Source organism: Diorhabda carinulata, chromosome 11 (genome assembly GCF_026250575.1).
Source record: "Diorhabda carinulata isolate Delta chromosome 11, icDioCari1.1, whole genome shotgun sequence".
Lineage (NCBI taxonomy): Eukaryota > Metazoa > Arthropoda > Insecta > Coleoptera > Chrysomelidae > Diorhabda > Diorhabda carinulata.
Window position 1 is genome coordinate 3,180,586 of NC_079470.1, and position 17,134 is coordinate 3,197,719.

The window sequence follows — 17,134 nt, forward strand, 5'->3', positions numbered from 1 at the left end:
GAAAATAATATATTTATTACATGATAACATGAATTGTGTAAACTCAAACAAATCTGATTCTATCGATGTTTGAGCTTGAAATTTGGCTTGCAAAGTAATTTTAGTATTTGAAAAAATAGTTGGACAATAGTTGGACGAAAAAAGAAGAAATTTTCTCTTAAAACCTTAAAAACTAATAGAAATCATGATTTACAGAGAAAAACTGTTCATTAATTCTAATATTTCGTGGCTAAAAATGATTGTTAATTAACAACCTCATTTTTTAACAAAAATAATTTTGTAGGGAACGATTTTTCCACGATAAATCATAATTTTCAACAATCCATAAAAATTTTCTTTATTTACTCATGAACAATGTATTTGTTTAAAACATTTTTTTAATTATAATAGTAGACAATTTTAAAACAAAATTTTAGCTTTTAATCATTAGGTAAATGTAATAACAATCGAGATTTTTGTGAAAAAAAATGTTTCACGTTTTTAATTAAAGAAACACTTGTTAATTAACAATTGCATAATTAATGTAAAATTTGAGATTCTCATTTTTTATCTCAATTTGTATCCCAACACTTCTTCTGCTATACATTAATGGATACAATCACTTTTGACCATTTTATCATGTCTCTGGTAGTATGAATTAATTCTCCTACGGTTCTTATCCCTGTCTAATTTTTAATATTGTGGAGCCACGACATCCTCTCTCTGCCCAATCCCCTTCTTTCCTTCTATCAAGAGTTGCAGCAAATGTCTCCCCTTGCTCCATATCACATGTCCCAGGTATGCTGCTCTCCTCCATTTTATCGTGCCCATCAGTTCATGTTCTCTTCCTATTCTACTCAGAATTTCTTAGTTGGTTTTTCTTGCCGTCCATGGAACTCTCAAAATTAATCAGTAGATCCACATATCAAATACCTTCAATCTGTACATGGTGTCCAGCCTTCCGTGTCCGTACAATAATAGTACACACAATACGTAGCAATTTATGAATTTTATTCTGAGGTTGAGATCCAAGTCAGAATTCGTAAACACGTTTTTGAACTCCATGAATCAGCTCCTGGCTTTTTCTATCCGGCATTTTATCTCTACGTCTGATAACCAGTTTTCACATAACCTATTTTCTCGATAGTTAAACCCTGTTAGCCGTTCAATCTTTTCGATATTGTATGATGGTTTTACAATCTGGAACTCATCTAATTGCCGGACGATTGATAGGAATTTTGTCTTTTTTAGGTTGATATTGATTCCCATAAGTCGAATTTGTATTCCAACTATGTCCGGGCACTGTTGATACGAGGGTTTCTTGGAAGATGTTTTCCAAAGAAAGGTTAAACAGGAGTGAGGAGATGACACATCCCTGCCTAACACCCCCTAAGAATTTTCTGGACTCTTGAAAATTCGTTGTCAACTTTAACTACAGCTGAATGGTTCCACTACAAGTTTTCCATACATCGTATATATTTCTGGTGAATGTGAAGTAATCTCATTATTTGAACGAGTATATGGTTTTGGACTCTGTCAAAAGCTTTTTCGTAATCTATATAACACATAAATCCATTTTTTCTCAGGACATAGCAATCCTCAACCAGTATTTGGGTTGCTTTTAAATCCGAATTGAGACAATACCGCATTTTTTGGAAATTCTGTAGTGAATAATTTTCATAAATTTTTTTAGAGTATGACTCATCAAGCTAATTAATCTGTGGCCTTCGTATCTTGTGGCGTTTGTTTTTTGTAAGTTGGGAAGTTTCCTGTTTTGTAAATTTGGTTAAAAAACCTTTGAAGCCTCTTGATACCTTCATTGTCTAATAATTTGAGCAGTTTAACAGGCTTTTGATCTGGCCCAACCGTTTTCTTATCTTATGAGCTATTTATTGCTCTAGTAATCTTTTTTATTGTAATTGACAGGTTTTTTTCTAATTGAGTTTTTTTCAACTACAAATAGGTTGCAAATATATTGTTCCCAGATAGTTTTTTTGTGTTCCTTGTCCTGTGCCATTTGCCCTGGTTCCTTAACATCCATATCAAATATGTTAAAATAATTTTCTGTCGCTTGTGAGGCAACGCGCGCTGCGCCAAACTACCCGTTCTTGACCCATTTTAAGGGCTCTGCAAATATTATAAATAATTGAACTACCCCCTGGAGAGTCGGAACTTTTTATTATTAAATTTAATGATATTTTTGGTTGTTTTCTCAATATTCAAAAATTTCCAATATTTTTCGAGATATTAGAAAAATATGCCAGTTTTTGCGCACTTAAATGTTTATTACTTTTGTAATTTTTATAGAGCCTTCTCGGACCTTTCCTTAAATTTTCTCGGTGACGACTCGTATAGAATGACACCATGATCGTAATTTTTGGAAACTGTTGCAAAATTTCACAAAAAATAAACCAGACTAGTTGCATTCTAATGAATTCTAGTAAAATCCACAACACTTTAACATCATAACCTAAAAATTTTTGCCAATAATAACAGAATTGTTAAGTACTTGGAATACATCTTTGCTTTTAACTTGCCAGCGTCCATTACATTGTGAATTTGTTCTACTTGTTTACGTTTACATTTAACATTTTTTGTGGTGGTATTTAAGTAGAGCCTTCTATTTCAAATTCAGTTGTTTCAACTCCAGTTGATTCAATTTCAGTTGTTTCAACTTCATTATCACTTGAACTACTACTATATCCTTTTGAAAATATTTCACATCAGCGTATATTTTATTGGAAGTAGTACCACAACTTGACATTTTCCAATTAATAGTAACATACGTTGATAGTTGAGAAGTCAGGTGAGGTTTCAAGGGGTGGCATGACCTCCCAAACTGTCTCACCTTCAGCAAACAATTTTAGAGTAGCATCAAAAGTTCAGTATACGTTGAGCGAAATACTGAAACTAAAACAAGACGACTAAGCAGTTGCCTAGTCTCCCAGGGCGTCATAGGGCTTAAAGATCATTATAGAATAAAATATGGCGGCAAAAAGAACGAAAAAGTAATACCATAAAGAATTGGAGCCGGAAAAACTCATAGGAAAAGTATTTCTCATTATCTTCTTAATAGAATAGTAGAATGTGACAAATATATCTATGTACTAATCAATTAACATTTTACTTCAAATCCTTGCCACTTTACCAGTCAGCATCGCTCAGTAAACAAATCTTTCCAATTTTACAGAGGTTAAAAAGTTAAAAAATCGGCTTCGAGCTTCCACAAGAGAATAACGTCTCATAGGAATCGCTCTTGTAAATATTCATACAGATATTGATGTTGATTTTGAAGCAGTAATAGACAGATTGTCAAAATATGATAAGAGAAGATTGGAGTTTGTTTTATAATGTCGAAAAAGCCTATCTAATAAATGATTTATGTAAATAGTATCTCATATTTATTTTATTCCTTTATATGGATTTGCTGCTTTTTAGTCAATAAAATTTACTTATAGAAAGTTCTTATTACAGTTCTAATTTCCTTTTTTTATTTTAATTCGCGATCCTCCTAAATGAGCTGAAACTACACCTGGAGTATCTAATACAGGGACATTCACAGGAACTGGATGTTTTTGAAGTGGGTTGTACACGGGTGCTCATGGCGGGAGGGGCACGTTACTGGTATCTAAGGTTTCCTTTGTTCATAGCATTTTCAGTTCAGTCATTGTGATGGAGCCGTGGACGCTAGACCAACGCTTGTACGCGTATGACGTATCCGTGTGCGAAATGCGAATACGTAACTGCTGTTCGCGAGATTTCCGCCGTAATATTCATCGCAATATTGCGATGGGTAATCAACCTTGAATATTGAAGAAAAATGCACCGGGTCCCCAACGAACTGCTAGCACTCCGGAGAACATTGATCGAGTAAGGGAAACCTTTGTCAGTAGCCCACGCCGCTATAAATTTCCATCCTTACAAGATAGCCGTCGTGCAATAGTGAAAAACGCAAGATTCCCAGCGGCGATTACAATTTTGTCGTCGAATGCTTACCATTTTTGAAGAAAATTTGATATCTTTGCTGAACATAATTTGTCGTAAGTGAGTAAGTAACAAATGCTATGATTAAGCAAGTGTTTATGTACCAATAAAACTTTTTTAAAGTAAATATTCAATTTTTTACGATTATTTTAAAAACATCCGGTTCCAATGAATGAACCAGTATGTCTAACCAAGCATCCAATGGATCACTAAATTTTTTTTCTCAATAGCAATATATACTAGGTGTAAATAAGAAAATATATTCAAATCTCAGCAATATTTATACGTTTTGTATGTGCGTAATTTATTTTGTTTTTTAGTAAAACTAATACGTTACTGTATATAATCAGAATGGACGAAGATGGTTGGTGGAAAGATCCTTATTTAATAGTCTGAGAGCCGGCCTCTGAAAAAGGCACCTGTTCGGTTAAAGGACATATATTATTGAAAAAGGTAATACTCAAATAGACGAAAATAATGATATAGGGAGTTATAGTCCCCAGTCAGTCACTTGACTAGGCAACCATTTTTTGATTTTTGAAATTTTGGTATAGTTGCTTAGCTTATTATTTAAAACATGATTTTGGTATCAAATGAAAGCTAGAACTTTCTAGTTTTAGAGAAAAAATGGTTGCCTGGCTTCTGACTATTGGAAATTTTGGCAACCCACTTTGAAGACGAGTGTACGGTATAAGAAACTCCATAAGAACGTTATACCTTGATCTATGTATTTCCCATTAAATTTTATCAACTCACTTTTCATATTTAAAATATTTAAGAAATAAATCATGTAATTAATTGTTTTCTCAATCATTTTTTTAATTACCACGTACATAATAAGAAACATAGGAAATAAATTATATGAAAACAGTTAACATTGAATTAAGCAATTTACTTATTAAAAATATAATATAAATTGTTACAATTACTTTGTATATTTATAAATTATTTTATATTTGAAACTTCAATTTTATTATAATACACACACCAGAAAAACTAACGCATCTCTCATTATTTTTCAAATATTTTAAACGTATAGCCTGTTTTTCGAATTTTATTATTATTATTACGAATTAAAACACCAATAGATACGCCTTTTGCAAAATTTATTTATTTATAACAGTTTAATCTACAGAGGACAAAAAGTTTGATTTACCAAAACATAGAAAATCGTACAAAACATATATGCAAAAAAATAAATAGTCAAAAACAACATTTTGAAAATCATCTAGTGTTCTTATTGGTGACGGATGTTGCTGAATTTGCCATCCTAGATGGTCCCAGACATGATCTATTCAATTGAGGTCCGGGCTAGGTGCAGGCCAATTTAGGGTGGGTATCTCGACTTCTATATACTGCCGAACCACTCTATCAGCGTGTGGACGAGCATTATCGTGTATTAGCACAGAGTTGTCACCGATATGAGGCATATATTGCACTACATGGGGTTCTAGGATATTGGTTGTGTACCTGTCAGCATTTAGTGTTCCATCATACACTGGTATTAATTCCGTGTGACCCTCGAAAGAAATTCCTCCCCAAACTCTGCTAGAGCCACCACCAAAGCTTTCAGTTTGACAAAAATTAACCTGATCGTGTCGTTCACCACGTCGCACACTGGAACGAAATACCGGACATTTTCGGACATTGCTTTCTAAGTGCTACGCTACTAACACAAACAAATTTCACTGTATTAAACGACAAGCCCAGGAATAAGGAAAAAACAAGGAATTTTAAAAATAATTTGTAATCAGAGTTACTTTTACTTTTTTTTTAATTTTTTTTTCAGCAATTTGTCATGTGAAGTGTGCTGCCTACAAAAAAAACAGATAGAGATAAATATGTTTTATTTTGTACAAATACACATTTTTTCACAATATGTTGTTTACCACCTCTATATTTACAAACAGCCAAACACCGCTTTCTGTATTTGTTTTGTGCCCAAGGTTGCAGGTTGTGGCAGCTAATCTCTTCGAATAATTCAAGTAGAAAACCTAAAGAAAACAATGCAACGAGTCGATTTTCGCCAAACCTTGACAGAAAAATTACAAGTGAGATTTTATCGAAACAACCCATAATTTTTTTCCTAAAAATATTTTCGAGGCGATAATTTTTTTTATGTTCAAATAGGGTCTAAAAGTGAATTGAATTGAAAGGAACATGGGTAACACCATTTTATGAAAATTTAAATTTACTTTTTTTCGGTTGGGGTATTATCCCCGTTTGTAAGGGTTTAAGAACGAGTTAATACAAAAATTAATGAAAAAAAAATTTGTTTTTGTTTTTTGTCAATGTCGCGTTTTTCCCATTAGTCGTTCCAGTGTGCGTCGCCTATATACTGGTACACGCCTATGTGATGAATACAGATGAAATCTTGATTCATCCGTGAATAAAATATTGGACCAATCTTTAATATTTCAATTTGCGTGTTCTCGAGCAAATTCCAATCTTGCTACTCGATATTCTCTGGTAAGACGTGGACCTATAGCTGGTTCTCTGGCTCGTATAACAGCTTCACTCAGCCTATTTCGAACTGTTTGTAGACTTATTCGGACATTACGAGCGGCCAACAGATCTGTTTGCAGCCTTCGAGCGGTGGTATGCCTAATTCTTAACGCTGTTAACATCAAATAACGATCATCTACTACCGAAATTACCCATTCGTGTCCTTGTCCTGGTCTTTTAGTTAGCTGCCCTGTTTCTTGGTAGCGAATAACAACTCTGGATATTGTACTTTGTTGAACTCCAATTACCCCGGCGACGTATCTTTGACTGCGGCCATCTTGTATGACCGCGATGATTCTAGCGGCTTCTTCATTCGTCACATGTCTTGTTAAACATTGTTTGCGATAATTTTTGTGGGTGTTTTATTTATGAATTGCAATAACTCATTCTAATTATAAATTATTCATTTTCATTTTCTTCCTCTAAAACATCAGATTTAATTGTAGCATCTGATTGGACCCACCAACATTGATTAATGTCAAGTGCTATACACTCTCGTTCAGTAGCATTTTGCCACATTTAATTAATATAAATCGTCCTTCATATTTTTGTTTTAAGGATTTCCAACAGGGAGGTATCGTATTCGAATCAAAACTTTTGACACTTTTACAAAAGAAATCTACAGATGAAGTATTAGCAAATAATTTTTGAAAAATAAACAATTGTGCCAAATCCCTTTTGGTTATAGAGATGTAAATTTATAGACGATTTTCATCTTATCAAAATTTTCTACATCTTGAGAATCAAGTAATGATGCAAAAACTTCTTGCATTTCTTCATTTTTTATCCGTAACTCTAAGGGTTTTTTCTAGCCTTTTCTAAAGAAGGCAGCAGTGTTATCTGACCCTGAGCGTGGAATGCTGGGAGTGCCTGACACAAATCTTCACCTTCACAATGCTTTTGACAATTCTATACAATTTCTATAAGGGTGAAGGACCGGGAAGGAAAAGAGAGCGTCCACGGAAATAATATCACACATAAATAAAGAAAATTATTTCTATTCAGTTTACAAATTATTTGGTTATAGATATAGTAAAAAGTTGATAAAAAATCGTTATTTACCAAATTGTAAAACCGTTAAAAATGATTATTCTTAATTTAATTTTATTTTAAATCATCTACATTTATTGCTCGATAAGACAGACTTTTGAAAAGTAAATTACTGTCTCCCAAATTTCTATAGAACCCCATTAAAACTTTTTTCTCAATAAAAAGTTATTCTAATGTTCTAATTTCATATTAAACTGCCTGGAGCACCATTAACGACCCCTTGTAACTTAAAAGTGACTAAAGGAAAGTTAATTGTCTATCAATTTCACATTAGAATAGTCATAGACATCAACCACATGAAGTTGTTAGTTTGGGAATTAAAAATAAACTAATATACTAGTTGTGGTTATTAAATAACAAGACTCATAATATAAAATATTTAGTTTCGATATTATGTATATTTATTTATTATTTCTTTCAATATAGACAACTTCCATTATTCGAAACAGTGCAGAAAGTCTTTTTCTGTCTGTATCTTCAGCTCTTGTTCCTTTTAATGCAGATTTCACCTTAGGAAAGACGTGAAAGTCCCACGATGCCCAATCCAAGGAATAAGGTGGGTGGTATAACACTGCGATGTTCTACTTGGCTAGAAAGCTCTTGAAGGACAGTGCTGAAGGAGATCCATGACTTGTCGTTCCCCGATTCGAGTCATTTTTTTTTTCACTCTTTCATTTCATCCGTTTTCGACATGGAAATGCGATCCGAACGTTAAACATCCATTGCCATACATTCATTACAATGAATTATAAGTTTCAGTTGCAGTTTTGCCAAGTTTCGTGTGAAATTTCACAACAAAAAACAAGCTCCTATACAAACAAAAGCCACAACTACACTGGTTTGTCTACAGAAGATTTTTAAGAGTAGGCTATACAGCTGACATTCGCCAACCTATGCCGCATGCGTACTTTTTCTGTAGCAGCGCTGGTCTCATTACTTAATAGCCACACTTCCTGTAAACCATTCATTTTTTACTTTTTTGTATGATTGTATTGAAAACCGCCTGGTTATTTTTTACTGAAGAAATGAGTGTTTTATGCGTATCCTGTTTCTTCAGCCTAATATATCATATTATCAAGTAAGTAAAGGGAAAAATCACAATTTGCATACAATATTTTCAGACTAAACCCGGTAGTTTTATTAGAAAAATATTCCTTTTAATGTTTACAGTAATCGATATTACATTTCAACTAATTATACGTATATTATTCACGCATAATAAGCATAACCCGGTCGTGAAATGTTAAGTTGATATCAGAAAATTATGTGGGCGTAATATTTAACCTTGAGAGATTATTTCCACTTGAAATCAGCAATAATTTTCACTGTACATCTGAATTTGCGAACAATTCAATTTAGGGTAATTATCTAGCGAGATTGATACTAAACATACTTTTTTAAAGATCCTATCCAAATGATGCGACAGATCTATCCATCGTAGCCAAGGAACAAAAATGAACGGGCTTATTTTGAGTCAAACAGTATCTATGTACATTAACTTCTTCTTCCTAGCGTGCCGTATCAAGTCCCCTTGACGTTGGCGATCAGCATGGTAAAACTCTATGTATCTTGAGCTAGTCTAAATAACTGCTTCTTCTCTTATCCCAGTCCATTCTCTAATATTCTTCAACCGAGAGGCTTGTTTCCTTCCAATTCCTCTACGATCTTCAACTTTTTTCCAGCATTTAATGTTATCCACCAACTCACGAACCGCATTTACTCTGTTTGCATCGTTCGTTTGCATAGTTGTCCACGGTATCTTGTGCATGCATCTATATAACCACATTTTAGAAGCCTCTAAGCGATTAATGGTAGATATTTTTAAAGTCCATGCTTCGACACCATATAAGAGAACTAAGACAATATGTAACATTTGATCATCCGTTTCCGGAGTTGAAATTTTAAATTATCATTAGAGAAAGTGATCTCATTAAAAAATGTTATACGAACTACCTCAATTCTACATTTTAATTCCTTATCGAGATCCAGTTGTTCAGTAATATAGCAACCAAGATATTTGAAACTGGACACTCTTTGAATCGTTTGTCCGTTTACCTGTAACTGTGAGTCATGGTACAACAAGCGACTACCATATATTTTGTTTTAGAACAGTTAATGTTTGGACCCATCTCTCTTCCCATTCAGTCAATGGAGTTTAAAAGGCATTGCAGTCCATTCAAGTCATCACGGAGTACAACTGTATCGTCTGCGTATCTGATTGTAGTTATAAGTTGCGTTTTGAGTGTTCCATGTAGTGAAAGTGACAATTCCGTACTGCTCATCGGGACGCTCTGGAGTAGACTTCAACTTTAACTTCCTTAAATGTGACACTAGCGACTTCAATGTTGACAGTTGTCCGTTTCATTTCGATGATTTTGCATAGCATCCAATACGAATCAATCAACAAATTCTATCGTAATCACAAACACATCTACAGAGATATACATATTCCATTTGCATCCAATCCAATAAATATTAATAATTGTCCGGGAGGTACGATAAACATTACTTTTTGCAATTAATTAATAAATTAATATTGACATTGCAAATATAATTTAGTACATTATATTGTTCAATAAATAAAATGTTTATAATTGTCTATTATTTATTTTCTTTCCTCAGTGTATAAAAAAAAGTTTTGGATCTTATGCGTCGTCTAAAAAATGTTGTGTACTCCGAGACTGAAATATTACTTTGTTGGACTCGTCTGTAGCTCAATTTTCAGACTCGTCCAACAAAGTAGATCTTTCAGTCCTTGGCATACAAATAACTATTTTCGATGATTCTTACGTCGGAACTATCAACTCATTTTTTCCTTAATATATTTATTAACTTGTCGTGTTGTACTCGATCGAATGCCTTTTCGTAATCGATAAAGACTGCAAATACATCTTTCCGTTTGTCACGGTAATATATTGAGATAGAGATGATAGAAAAGAGGTCCACAGAATAAAAGAACCACTGGTTGGCCCAGATATAACAACAGATGTAGTCAGGAAAGCCAAATGCAAAAAATGGAAAAGCTCCCGGGACTGATGGAATTCCTACAGAATTGCTAAAAACTCTTGAAAACCAATTCCCTTAGATTACTAAGCTGTTTAAAGCTATTTATCATAAAGGCGTAATTCCAACGGATTGGTTGAAATCGACTTTTATCACACTGCCTAAAAAATCAAACGCTAAAGAATTTAAAGATCGCCGCACGAATTATACATCAAAGAATATACCCTAAAATAGAGGAACACATTAGCAGTACTCAATTTGACTTTCGAAAAGGACTAGGAACTAGAGAGGATCTGTTCAGCATTCAGGTCTTGATGTAGAGGTGTAGATTATAGATTTTGAAAAGGCATTCGACAAGGTCCGTTATCATCAACTAATAAATATCCTACAGGCAATGGGAATTAATAGCAAATATATTAATTTATAGCGAATCTTTACTGGAATCAAAAAGCAAATTTACGACTCAAAGATAAATTAACTCCAGATATCAACATTAGGAGAGGAGTCAGACAGGACTGTATACTATCACCACTACTTTTTAAAATATACTCGGAACATATATTCCGAAAGGGCTTCGGTGAAGATGTTGAAGAAGGTATAAAAATAAATGGGCTGACCGTAAACAACTTCCGGTACGCCGATGACACAATCCTCGAAACTTTTGAATTGTGGACATATAGGCGTATGCTCCGCATCAACTGACAGGATAGAGTGCGTAATGACGACGTTATGGTGCAAATGAGAAAGAAAAGAGATTGTAAGATCTGTTAAGATCAGAAAATTATATTACTTCGCACATGTAATACGCAAACCTGACACGTATAGTATATTGCATCTTATCATCCAGGGAAAAATAGAGGGAAAATGAAGTCCTGGAAAAAAAACGTCATGGTTGAAAAATTTACGTCAGTAGTTCGGTCTCACAACTAGTTCACTCTTCCGAGCTGCAGTGAACAAAATTATCACACACCTTTCCATACGTTTTTTACATTGATCGAAGCAGTGCTGGAAGTCTTCTTTGGTGAGTGCCATTAGGTTCCTAACAAAATTATCATAGCCATTCAGTGCAAAAAGTGCTTCTCGTGTTCCCAACCCATTTCTGAAGTCACATTGAGTTTGGTCTTGATCTTCTTCGCACTTATTTCTGATTCTAGCGTAGATGATTCTTAAGAATATAGTGTGACTCATAAAACTTATCAGTCTATAGTCGCTACAGTGCTTTGGGTTTTTTGGCAAAGTTATGAATTCGAATTTTAACCAGTCTTCTGGAAATTCAGCGGTTGAATACACATGGAGAGTTTGACTAATATTCCTATGTTTTCTTCATTTATAAGCTTTAGCATCTCTGTTGGAATGTTGTCAGGTCCAACAGCTTTCTTGTTTTTTACCAACTTTATAGCATGTAGCTTTGTAGCCCATTGTTACAGAAATCGTGCAGGAATCGATACCAAAATCTCAATAGAAATTTTGAATATTGAATATATGTTTTTAAAGTACAATACATTAAATGGAAAACGTAGTTTTAGATATTTATCTTATTATATCAGATAGGAATCAAAAACCAATTTCAATTTATTTTGTTTTTATAGTGTTGTTAGATATACTGGAAGAAATTGTAGATGATAAAACGTAAAAGAAGATTATTGATATCGGAAAACCAAATACCAATAATTACCACAGAAAAGTTACTAAAGAAACTCAGAATAATAAAAAACAGAAGATATTAAAAACAACATAGAAATAATTGAGATGATGGTGTTTATTGAAGTTTCTTGCAACGAAATTTGTGATTTATAGTTCCAGGGTGTTGTAATGTACCGAATAGAAATATTTAAGAATAGATAAGTCCTTCGAATTCGCTACCAATATTTCGAGAAAAATTTGACAATAACCCATCGCCTCTTGAGATGAGAAGAAACTAGAGGTAATCATGAAAAAAATGGTTCCAATATTTTATTTATTTATTCTGTGATTTGTAGAAATTGAAGATTTGAATAAAAAACTTGGAAATGTGGAAGTCGAGATCTTTAATCGTTTTATCGAGTATATTAAAAACTCTGACGGGGATTCTTCTAATAATACCCAGCTCAGTAAAAAAAAGAAATAGATGAACAAAATAAAATTTAATCACTAGATAATTGAATGTGGTTTTTTAGAACCGACATAGTATGCAAATTCCCAAACAACAATATGCAAGTTTTTATTAACTTTTTGAAAACGTCAGTTAAGAACATTTATTTTTTTTTTTTTTGTCAGACCCAAGCGTGAAACAGGCATTGGAATCAAACAGGAAAAAGGGGTGATTCGTTGGGTGGAGTAAGCAGATTGAGACCACGGAATCGGATCACTTCTTACCAATGAACGAATAACCACCCTATCCCCACCCTTCTCTTGATAATGTCTACCTAGTTCTTTTGTTCACAATCTTGAACGCGGAAACCAAAAATCTTTGTACTAATAAGAAAAATATTTCAATAAATATGAAATTAGTATAAGTTATAAAGGATATATCAAGTGCCTTCTACTAATTGTGTCGTTGTCTACGTAGGGCAAACATCTCAGTATTTAGAAAATAGACTAAGAGGTCATCAATACGATAAAAAAAATAGAACTGCATTAACGAACCATGAAATATCAAAACAACATAAATTCAATTATAAAGATTCAAAAATTCTTGAAACGGAATGAATTAAGTAAAATTTATGGCTATATTTTATAAATTCTAATAAAACAACAAATAATTCAATTAACTACTGCTATATATTTGAGATGTAAGGACTAGGAAAGAATTAATTTTTCTTATTAGAATAAAATTCTAGTTTGATTTTATTCTCATTTTGATATTCATGATGAAGGTGATCCATTGATCAATATAAATACGCAAATTGTTAGTGTCGATATCATATTTTGATAAAGACTTGAAGAAAAGTCTAAACTACAATTTTATCTATCTTTCAAAAATTATTTAAAAAAACTAATTTTTAAACAAAAGAGACCTAAAATCAAGAAGATTTAGAAATATATATATATATATATATATATATATATATATATATATATATATATATATATATATATATATAATCTTATCTTATTGGGAACGTTGCAATGAAACACCAAAGTGGACTAACTTTAATATATTTTCCGAACTTCATGTATTCTTGTAAAAAATTTTCAAATTCAAATTCATAGGTTTCAATATTCAAATTGACGTTGATAGAAATATTAATATAAAATTCTTTAATTTGTTATTTCTTAGACCTTTTGATATATTTACGTTATCTTCTTGATTTTAAGTCTCTTCTGTTTAAAAATTAGTTTTTCTAATAATTTTAGAAAGGTAGATAAAATTGATGATTTTTTTAAGTATTAATTCATGTCGGGTAAAACTGTATTCAATATGTGAAAAAAAAAGAGAACTCATATAGATGTACCTACACAAATATAAACAGTTCAGAACCCGAAAAAAACATAATTATAGCTTTACAAAATAGTAGCGTTAGCGAAATTGAACTAGATAATATCTAGTAATAAATAAAATGTAATATATGTATTTATGTATTAATATATTGAGTATCATTTAATAGATTCAAGATTAAAATTAATAGTCCTATAATATTAAAATTTAAACAGTGAACAGAACTTTATAAATTTATAAACAGAAGTTTATAAATCGAACTTTATTTCATATCTTCTACGTAATTTTACGATTACAAATTATTAAAATTTTGATAAATCGATGAATTTTCAATTCATTTTCAGATTTATCTTTAGTAATCGTATCTATAAGTAATTTTTGAGAGATATTAAAGAGATAATATCATTGAATTCCATTGAAACTTAACTGATCATATTAGTAGCCTTCAACTTATAACAAAACCAAAAGATAAATATGAAAATATCGTATCAATCATAAATTCTACATTCCAATATTGAAATATTTTTTTATTGCCATTAACCCGTATTCAATGCGTATGGGATAAATTAAATGTGAAACAAACCTGAAACAGGTCGATTTTTATTCTTAAATTGACAATTTACCGTTTGAAAATATTATCTTCTTCCAGCGCCCTCTCTGAATTATAAGCGCCCCCTCGAAAATTTTAAATAGATCTATTTTTCAATGTACTTTACATTTTAATTAAATGTTCAGAATGACCATCATTCACTTATTGACAATAACCGAATCGATTTTGAAGCTCTCGTACAACATTTTTTATGACCTCGAAGGTTAATTTCTTCTATTATCCTAACTTTTGAATCAATAATATTGCCTGGTCTATTAAAATATATGTACTTTAGAAATAATACGGGATTTTCGTATCTGTTCTGCTAAACATCAGGAAAAAATTTTTGAAGATACTAAATTATTAGTCAAAAACACAAATAAATAATTGATGTCCGAAAAATAGACATTTCAATTATGATTGGTGGTGATAATAAAACGAGAACTCCAAAGGAGGTTTGTGAAATTGTTAATAATAAATACTCTGGTAAACATGTTTCCCAGTCTACAGTTTCGTGAAACTGGACATGTAAAAAATATTGAAAAACCAAATAGAAATGTTCAATTTACTGATGAAAAATAAGTTAAATATGCTTCTACAGATTGAGGAAAATCCGCATATGATAACTCGAGTAATTATGTAAGTAAATTATCTATTTTGAGAGTTTTGCATAAAGAAGAATACGACCCTTACAAAATTCAGTTGGTTCATGAGTTAAATGAAGATGATCCTGATAAAAGACAAGAATTCTGTGAATTTATGATGGATATAATGAACGCAGATTTGCAGTTCATAAACAAAATAGTTTTTTCTGATAAAGCGACGTTTCATTCAAACGGAACGGTTGACAAACAGAACTGTAGATATTTCAGAAGAGAAAACCCTCTGAAGCTCACACTCAACATTCCAAAAAAGTGAACGTTTGAGTTGGTATCATTAACAATAAAATTATTGGCCCTAATTTTTTTGAGTGCACAGTTAATGGTGAGGTTTATCTAGATTTTTCTTAGTTCCTATATTACTTTTTCCTGATGTTAATTTTCCAAATGAAATACATCGATCTATTTACTACCAACAAGACGGAGCTCTAACGCATTTTGCACGTACAGTTAGAAATTATTAAACGAGGTCTTTCCCAATAGGTGGATTGGAAGACGTGGAACGATCGAATGGCCGGCTAGATCCTCCGATTTGACTCCTCTCGATTCCTTCTTATGGAGTTATTTAAAATATAAAGTATATTTTAATAGATGATTCAAAAGTTAGGATAAAGGAAGAAATTAACGAAAAACCCCTGAGGTCATACAAAATGTTGTACAAGAATTCCAAAATCGCTTCGGTTATTGTCAAAAAGTGAATTGTGGTCATTTTAAACATTTAACTTAATTGTAAAGTACATTGAACAATGCATTCTAAATATTATGCGATATTATTACCGTTATTCAACATAAAGTTTTGTGCTAGAGACATTATAAAAAATTTACATCATAAAAATTCATTTTCTCAGTTATGATTACAACAAATTTAGTGTTTAAAATTTACGAAGGGGTGCTTATAGTTCATAGGGAGGGCTGGAGAGAGAAGTTTTTATACTCTAAATTGTCAATTTAAAAATAAATAACGTTGACTGTATTCCAAAAAGGATTTTGGCGCCCCTTGGGGCATTTTGGATCATTTATTTTATCTATTTTTTTGAAGGTAGGTAGGTAGGTGCTTGAAATAAAGCAAACAAATGAACGTTAGAAGTCATATTTATTTGTAGACTAAAATATCAAAATGAAACAAACAGAAAAGAATCATAACAAAATAAATTATAATAAAATTTTTCACATCCATTTTAAAACATTTTCTTGACTAATGGGGTACATACACGTTGTTTATAGATAGTAGAAAATAATCCAAAACTAAAAATCACATTTTCTTAGGAACAAATAACAGAAATATTCCCTAATGTCTACATATATACGAGTTCAGGCTATTAAATAACGAGACTGGTTACGAAAAAGAGTTTTATTATAAAAATTATTCTACATTCGAATGCTCCCCTTCAATATACTCCCCTTTCCTCGCCACATACCTTTCCATACGTTTTTTCCATTGATCGAAGCAGTGCTGGAAGTCTTCTTTGGTGAGTGCCTTTAGGAGCTCTGCCGTTTTTTGGTTTACCGCAATCTGGGCAGACCCGTTGAAGCAAGAGCTTTTGGTCAGGAGTCAGATTTTTGGGTACCAACTTGCACACACTTTTGTCATGTGTAAAATTTTTCTAACTGTTTGTTTATCGGCATTTATAGCCTCGGCAATCATCCGGATGCACATTCGATTATTTGCACGCACAATTTGGTTGATTTTGGACACTGTTTCCGGAGTTGAAACAGTCACAGGGCGACCTGAGCGCTGGACATCTTCAGTGGTCTCTTGGCCGTTACTAAAGCGCCTACATCACTCAAAAACACACGCACGAAATAGAGAATCGTCCGCATATGCCTCTTGTATCAATTTAAAACACTCAGTCGGATTTTTTTCAATTTATCGAGAAATTTGAGTTTGATACGTTGCTCCTGTTTTTCGTGATTTTCGACACGTTCGAGTCAAACCGCTACTACACA

The 17,134-nt window shown here is 32.3% G+C and overlaps 1 protein-coding gene and 1 long non-coding RNA gene across 2 annotated transcripts in view; one reads left to right on the top strand and one right to left on the bottom strand.

The window, feature by feature from the left end:
- Positions 1-17,134, bottom strand: part of LOC130899408 (probable multidrug resistance-associated protein lethal(2)03659) — a 66,522-nt gene that overhangs the window by 40,783 nt on the left and 8,605 nt on the right. The gene's annotated exons all lie outside the window — the stretch shown is intronic.
- On the top strand, positions 3,637-9,725 carry LOC130899411 (uncharacterized). The gene is made up of 3 exons (XR_009060023.1): positions 3,637-4,027; positions 4,284-4,416; positions 9,626-9,725. It is a non-coding gene; the product is annotated as an uncharacterized LOC130899411 (long non-coding RNA).